The sequence below is a fragment of the Eretmochelys imbricata genome, chromosome 2 (genome assembly GCF_965152235.1).
Source record: "Eretmochelys imbricata isolate rEreImb1 chromosome 2, rEreImb1.hap1, whole genome shotgun sequence".
Classification (NCBI taxonomy): domain Eukaryota; kingdom Metazoa; phylum Chordata; order Testudines; family Cheloniidae; genus Eretmochelys; species Eretmochelys imbricata.
The window spans coordinates 239085454-239093448 of NC_135573.1; the positions used below are offsets into that span (position 1 = coordinate 239085454).

General features: G+C 45.9%; 1 protein-coding gene across 3 annotated transcripts in view; it reads right to left on the minus strand.

The window, feature by feature from the left end:
- ZNF438 (zinc finger protein 438) overlaps positions 1–6520 on the minus strand; it is a 101498-nt gene extending 94978 nt beyond the window's left edge. For 2 of the 3 annotated variants that reach the window (XM_077808268.1, XM_077808270.1), the window contains exons 1-3: positions 6489–6520; positions 1769–1853; positions 1180–1263 (exon numbers count right to left, since the gene is read on the minus strand). The gene's annotated coding sequence lies outside the window, so the exon portion shown is untranslated. The remainder of the gene's footprint in view (positions 1–1179; positions 1264–1768; positions 1854–6488) is intronic. The other variant, XM_077808271.1, reaches the window with a different exon arrangement.
- Between the last annotated feature and the right edge of the window lie 1475 nt (positions 6521–7995).

Sequence of the window (7995 nt, forward strand, 5' to 3'; positions counted from 1 at the left end):
ATTTTTGAATGGACTTTTTGTGAAGGGGCACCACCTTACTCTGGTGGCAAGGGGACGAACAAACTCTTCTGGGCTCATCCAACACCAACCAGGCACACTTGTAAGGCCTGCTTTGCCTGAACGCAGGGATGGGAGCAGGGAGTTTAAAAAGGGAAAACCTGTCACAGGGAAAGGACTGCTAATCTCAGATGGAGATCAGCCAAGACGGAAACAGTCTCTAGCTTTACTGCCCCTGGAGCTGCATGGACCAGTTGCAAGAACGTCTCAAGAGTAGAGGCTGGAGGTAGCCCTTAATTAAAGGCAACAGACCCACTGAAACACCTCCTGAAAGACTGGCTAAGAGACAGACCACCTTTGCCTTTCTTTTCTGTCACTTGAATTACCCTCTCTCAGAAGAGAAAGAGAGAAGTGCCTTTCTTTTGTTTGTTTTGCTTAGAGAACCCCTCATATCCTATGAATTGAAGGAGGACATTATAAGAAACCTGAAGCAGGGTCTGGTGGGGATTTTGGGAGGATAGGGGCTACCCTAACTCCTGAATACAAGGACCTCACAGTGTGGACTGGAGGAAAGCTTTTCTTAATATTACCTACTATATCCAACAACACTAAAGAGCTAAATGCCAAAAAAAAAAAAAACCCACCACCACCCACCTGTATATTTCAATAAAAAATGAATGGGGCAAATATATGCACAGTGACTCTTTCAAAGTCATGATTCAAGGAAACTCTGTGATATGTTTTCTAAGTCTCTCTTCTTAAAAACTAAAAAAAAAAAGTCTATGAATCCTGCAGTCTTTCACAAGAAGGCCATATGTACGCTATGGGGACAGTAATGGCACTGATACCATGCCATAGCTCTGTTGGTATAACCCTGTAGTGTAGATACGACTTACAGTGACAGAATGGGTTTTTCCATCATTGTAGGAACATCAACTCCCTGAGCAACAGAAGCTAGGTCAGTGGAAGCATTGTTCTGTTGACATAGCCATGTCTACACCAGGGGTTAGGTGAACATAGCTACAGTGCTCAGAAGTGTGGATTTTTCATACCCCTTAACGCTGTAGCTACACTGTCCTAGATTTTAATTGTAGACCAGGCCTATGAATCAGACCAGGTCTAAGAATTAACAAGTTAAAATGTTTTATAAGGATATTGATTTTCTTACTTTGAGGTACTTACCTTTATTCATCCTGCTGTGTTACAGCCAATAAAACATTCCATCCATGTCAATTCTTATTTGTGAAAAAGCATTCCAGCAATTACCTTTAGTAAAATATACCATATTGAAATATTCTGGTCTACTGTTTATTCACAAAGGCACAAAATAATTCCTGGACATTGTACAAAGGTACTGTAACATGGATTTTAGAAAGTACTAAATACTGCTAAAGTAGAATCCCATTCCAATTTGTTTTCCTGAATGGTACTAAGAGATATAATTAATTTTGCTAGAAGGCTTAAAGTACATTACAAGTAGTTTTAGACTACAAATCACAGTAATAAGTACTTTGAATTAATATTTCTAAAAAGTTAATAAAATCTAAAGCATCACAAGCTTTATTACTCATTTTAAAATACATAATTTCTAACACTACAGCTTCAATGTTTCCAGCTAAAATCTTTTCAAATCAACATGACATTCACGCAAGTTAGTCACACATACACATGATCTGACGTTGCACCCACCTGCCAGCGAACACCACACAAAACTAAGAGTTTTGACCTACATGTTTAAAACATTAAAATATTTCCATAAATGACACATTACCTCTTTAACAGCACATAAAAATCCGTGAAACAGCTCAGGTTGCATATAAAGAATGTTCAAGTTTAATGTAGCATAATCATAATACCTGTATTTTAAAAAAAAAAAAAAAAAACACACACGTAACAGTCACATAACTGTATTTCTAAAACTCTACTTAAAACTGAAGTCAGAAGTATGCTGTATTTGCTTAAATTGGCCAGCATTAATGTTCTTAACAAAACTATAATAAATATAAAGGCTGCTCAAGACACCAACATTTTTCTTCATACAGGTTTGGAAAAAAATATTTTTACATATATCAAGTACCTCGAATTCTATTATTCTGACAAGCACTGAGAAGCGTTAACATCTGAATTGCAGCCATACAGCAATACCATTTTTTCCAACCTCATAAGTCATCCCCACCCAAGAAAAGTCTTAATAATTAAATATAATGCTATGCAAAAATATTACAAATGCACATTTTAGTACATGAGCATACATATTATCTTGCAAACTTAATTGTAACAGTTGTATAACGGTCATCATAACTTATTTCCTCTCAGTCATAACTTTCAGAAAAATTCTTTCCTGGCCAAAAATGTCCATGTTTGATGTCAGCCACAAGGCTTTTGGAATTTTTTTAAGTCAGAAGAAAATAAGTTACCACAGTAGGAAAAAAATACATTTCTGCTTTGAGTAGAAATACATTTTTGAGTAGAAAAATACATTTCTGCTATTTCATTCTGAATACAAATAAAGGGCTGAACTCTCAACTTCACACAGGACTAGCACTCAATGAGGTATAGCTGTCTTTGAGTTTGAAAAAGAAATACTGAGACAAGCTACTTCACCTACTGAATGGTCCAATTTAAAACCTATGATATTGCACACAAATACTGTATAACTCCATAGTGCCACATCTACTTCTATCTTTCAAATCCAATTTTTTTGTAAGAAAAATAAATACAAATTCCTGTTTTCATACCATATTGCAGCTACAAGTTTAAATAAAGCAATCAGAGAAAATTCAATATCAGCTTAAAGTTAGGTGACCAAAGTTACATAGTATTTAAAAGCTAGGTGGTTAATATAAATCTTGATGTATTGTATGGAAAACATTCAGTTAACATTAACAATGAGAGCAAGATAGTCGTTGGCAGAAAAGCAAAATGACATAAGGGATAAACGTCTTCCAAGAAAAGATTTTGTATAGAACTTTTCTTCAGGCCTGGTATTGGTGTAGTTTTTCCACCAAAGCAAAATATTAAGACAATAAAGCCAAATTGTTTGTTTTTCAAAAGTGTTTAATTCCAACTCCTCTCCCACTGAATACACTACTGCAATCACCCCAAAACTGCCTCTTCAACACTCCCTTTTTATTCTTCCATTTTCATCTTCAGACCTTCCTCCATGGCAACTATTATGCTTGGAATTCCTTCCCATTTATTTTTTAGTGAGGTAAAGACTATATACCTTCCTTTACGTGAATTCAAAAACTGGTGGGTCTCAAGCTTTGCAACATACATGAATGCTATGTCCCTTCTGATACCATGGCACCACTGAAAATCCTGATGCTTTAGAGCAGTGGTTCCTAAACTTTAACAGCCCGTGAACCCCTTTCACTAAATTGTGAAATCTCATGAACCCCCTCCTAAAAATGAATATTTCCAGGGATTTAAGTTTAAATTTCCTCTGCACTCCATGGGGCTCCTACTGCTGGACCCCACTGACCACCCCAGTCAACTGAGCTCAGGCTGCAGGTCCCACTGACTGCCGGGGCTCGGGCTGCCAGCCCCAACTGCCCGACCCCGCTCTCCCTGGGGCTCGAGCTCTCTACCCTGCAACCGGGTCCCACCTGCTGCCTCCAATGCCTGGGTTCCTCTGGCCGCCATTAGTGAAATTTTGCTGGCGAACCCCCTGTAACGTTCTACAAACCCCCAGGGGGTTGCGAACCCCAGTCTGGGAACCACTGTTTTAGAGGAAACCTTATAAAGCTGTAAAAGCCTCACATCCATCTGGTGGCTTACAAATAATATTTATACTTTATGGGAGAACTGTCAGTGTCTAGTAAAGTGGTCCCTAAACTTTTCATGTTGGCATGCCCCCCCCCCCCGGGAACCAGGGCCACGGCTGGAGGGGGGAGGCATGCAGACAGGAGTAAGGGGGCTGAGGCTGGGGCCACAGCCGCAATTGGGGGTGGGAACATGGCCACAGTTGGGAGCCGGTGCCATGACAGATCTGAGGTGGAGCACAGCCAGGTGGAACACCCTTCCCATCCCCAGGCCCTGCCAAACACCCCCTAATGTTTCTTTGCACCTACCTAGGGCACGCACCCAAGACTAGCGCACTGGTCTAGTAGATAATGCACAGATCTGGGTCTTGCCACAGACTAGCTTTGAAACCTCATATAGGACACATTCCCTCTCTGTGCCTCAGTTTCACCAAATATAATGCTTCCTTGCTTCTTATAGGAGACTTAATTCCATACCATTTGTAAAGCACTTTAAGATCCATGAATGAAAGCCACTGTACAAATCCCAATTACTATAACTTTTAAATACCGAATGCTAATAGTGCACCCTTTTTTGCATGTCTTGAGTATAAACTTATATCTGATGGCACTATAAGTATATTGGGGCGCAGCCTGTTCTTTTTACATTTGCACATTATACACAACTCAAAATCTGACTTATACCAAGGTTTTTGTATAGCTGTATTACAAGTTTGGCATCAGCACTTTGATGTGCATAGCAAGAATTCAGCAACTCTTAGCATTAGAAACTCAAATCTATGAAGGCCTATTCTACACCTAAAAGTTCAGCAGAGCGAGCTATATCATTCAGGACATGAAAAAGTCATATCCCCGGGGAAACGTGTTAAGCAGACGGAAGCCCCAGTGCAGACTGCACTACTGACAAATTGCTCTGCAGACCTATCACCTCTTGGAGAGACGGATTTACTACAGTGACCAGAAAAACCCCTTCTGTCACACCAGTATTTCCACTACAACTCTGCTGCAGCTGTAGCGTTACAAGTGTAGACATCCCAAACTCAAGCACGTTGTAGATGTGATGCATTTCAGTGTCATTGCGAGGCAGTGTCACCATGAACATAGGAAACACATGCATCGCCTGGAAACACTTCTAAAGTCACGCTGCTGTCTCCATGGGAGAACCCGGTTTATCCACCCAGTGTGCAACCACCCCACCCATTAAAGGAGAACATTTTGAGAAGTGGAGTACTAGTGACACCTTAGAGACTAACCAATTTATTTGACCATAAGCTTTCGTGAGCTACAGCTCACTTCATCGGATGCATTCAGTGGAAAATACAGCGATGGCATGTATCACATTGGTAGATGTGCAGTTGGCAACTGTGTCCATATATCTATTCAGGGGACACCATGATAGGGCCTAATCACATCATCCACACTATCAGAGGCTCGTTCACCTGCACATCCATCAATGTGATATATGCCATCATGTGCCAGCAATGCCCCTCTGCCATGTACATTGGTCAAACTGGACAGTCTCTACGTAAAAGAATAAATGGACACAAATCAGATGTCAAGAATTATAACATTCATAAACCACTTCACACTGGAGAACACTTAAATCTCTCTGGTCACTCGATTTCAGACCTAAAGGTCACAATATTACAACAAAAAGACTTCAAAAACAGACTCCAAGGAGAGACTGCTGAATTGGAATTAATTTGCAAACTGGATACAATTAACTTAGGCTTGAATAGAGACTGGGAGTGGATGGGTCATTACACAAAGTAAAACTATTTCCCCATGTTTATCCCCCCCCCGTTCCTGTTAACTGCTGGAAATGGCCCACCTTGATTATCACTACAAAAGGTCTTCTCTCCCCCCCCCGCTGGTTATAGCTCATCTTAAGGGATCACTCTCCTTACAGTGTGTATGATAACACCCATTTTTTCACGTTCTGTGTGTATTGAAATCTACCCCCTGTATTTTCCACAGCATGCATCTGATGAAGTGAGCTGTAGCTCACGAAAGCTCATGCTCAAATAAATTGGTTAGTCTCTAAGGCGCCACAAGTCCTCCTTTTCTTTTTGCGGATACAGACTAACACGGCTGCTCCTCTGAAACCTGTCGTTTTGAGACCTGCTTTCTCAGACTTAGAAGTCCGATGCCTTGGCACCGCCACCCCGGCCGAAGCTAGGCCTCAGGCGGCACCCGACCCGGGGTGGGGAATCGGGAAAGTACCGCCACGACCACCACGGGCGGCACGTGACTCAGGCAGGCCCCCTCTGCCGTCCGGCCGCGGGACGGAGCGGCCGGGGGGCGCAGGAGCTGCCGGAGACCGCTCAGCCCTGGCCCCGGCCGCGCGGACTCCCTCTCCGCAAGTTACAGCCACGCTTCAGAATTAAATAACCGGGCCACGCAGGGAGACGGCTGGCCCCGGGGCGAGGCGGGGCCGGGCCCTGCTCGGCCCGGGGTCTGCGTGTGGAGGGGCTGCTGCTCAGTGACGGGTCGCGCCAGGGAGCCCTCCCCACCTCCGCTTCCCCCGGCACCGCCCCCCGCAGCCGGGTTCAGGACCGGCGGGGCGGTGTCCGAGCGCGCACGGCCCGGAGCCGCCCCGCCAGCCCATGCGGGGGAGGAAGGCGGGAAGCGCGAGGCCTGCGGCGAGAGGCTGCCCGCACCAGGGAGAAGCCGCCACGTCCCACCCCCCAAGGCAGGGCCCGTAACGTCGGGGGGAAGGGAACTTACAGCTCGCCCTCTGCGTGCCTGCGTCACGCCGCCAGAGCTACGGTGCGCCATGACGTCACCCCGCCCCGCCCCGCGGCGGCCGCCTCCTGTCTTTCCCCCTCCTCCAGCGGCCAGCCGCTCCTCCGGCACCTTTGTGCGCAGGCGCGGCCTATCCTGTCTCGGCCGTCCCGGAGTCGCGGGAAGGCGGGGCGGGTGTCGCGGTGCTCTCGCTGAGGGAGGAGCGGCGGGAAAAGGGCTACTGGGAATGGGGCAACTACGCTCCCTTACCCCTGGACAAGCAGCCTGCTGCCACAGGGAGCCGATCCCGTTACATCCCCGTATCCGGGGCAGCCCCGGGTCCTAGCTGCACCCGCTGCCTGTCGCTCCCCCGCCCCAGTCACTGGGTTAAAATCCAGGGTGTGTCACTCGCCTGCCCTGTGTTGCCGCCCTGCACGCCCATGCTGGCCTGTGCCCGGCCTGATGCTGCACAGCCCCACTGGTCTGGGGCTGTGTCACCGGGGCTGTGTCAGCGGGGCTGCGCTGTGTGGTGTCACCAGCCCAGGGCTTTGTCACTGGGGCTGGGCAGGGCTGGGTGGTGGTACCAGCCCAGGGCTTTGTTGCTGGCCTGGGGCAGCAGGGTGTTACAGGTAACAAAAATCAAGGGCACTGGTGCCAAACATGTAACCCAGAGCTTACTGCGAGCGCTGCTCCTGGTGGGTTTCTTTAGGGTTCCTTTGAACTCACTATTGCTGTCATTGCATTTACAAAATTTGCCATCACCATTTCCTAACGAGACTGAAGCAAACCTTCCTGCAAGCTAGATTGCGATCATGTCTCTGGTCTTTGTGTGAGGACCTCCGACCGTGCCCCACAAGCGAAGGTAGCCACCAGCTTCCCTTGTTTTTAGTGAGCTTGAAGACAAGCTGCACTCAGCAAAGGTAGCTACTGGTCTGTTATGGTGGATGGGAGAAGGGAAGGTGAACAGCAGAAGAGAGGTCATAAAGGTGCAAGGGATAGGGAGAGACAAGAGCTAGTGGAGGTGAAGGCAAGGAACAGAAAGAATGAGGGAAGTGTAAGAAGGAGATAAATTGGAGTTTACACAGGAGGACCTAGGGAATGTGGGATTTAGGAGGAGGCTGAAGAGAGGAATATAAGAAGCTGGGGAAAAACTAAGGAAGTGCTGGGAAACGTAAGAGAGAGACAAGCAGAAGAACGCAGAGTGCGCTGAGGGAATCAGGGGAAGTGGAGAGTAAGAAGGAGATGGAAAAAGTGTAGGGGGGAGGGGAAAGGGGTAGGACAGTAAAGGGAAAGAAAAACGTGAGGATAGATAACTGGAAGCATGTGCATAAGACAAAGGCAGAAAGAGGGCAAGGACAAGGTAGAGCCCCTTCTGTACAACCAGTAGAGAGGTGCATAAGTTTTCATTAAGGCTGAATTTTTGCAAGTTCCCCTACAAGCTCAATAACTAAAAGGCAAATACATTTTTATTTATTTTGTACCTTTCCCAGACCTAAAGAAGAGTTACATA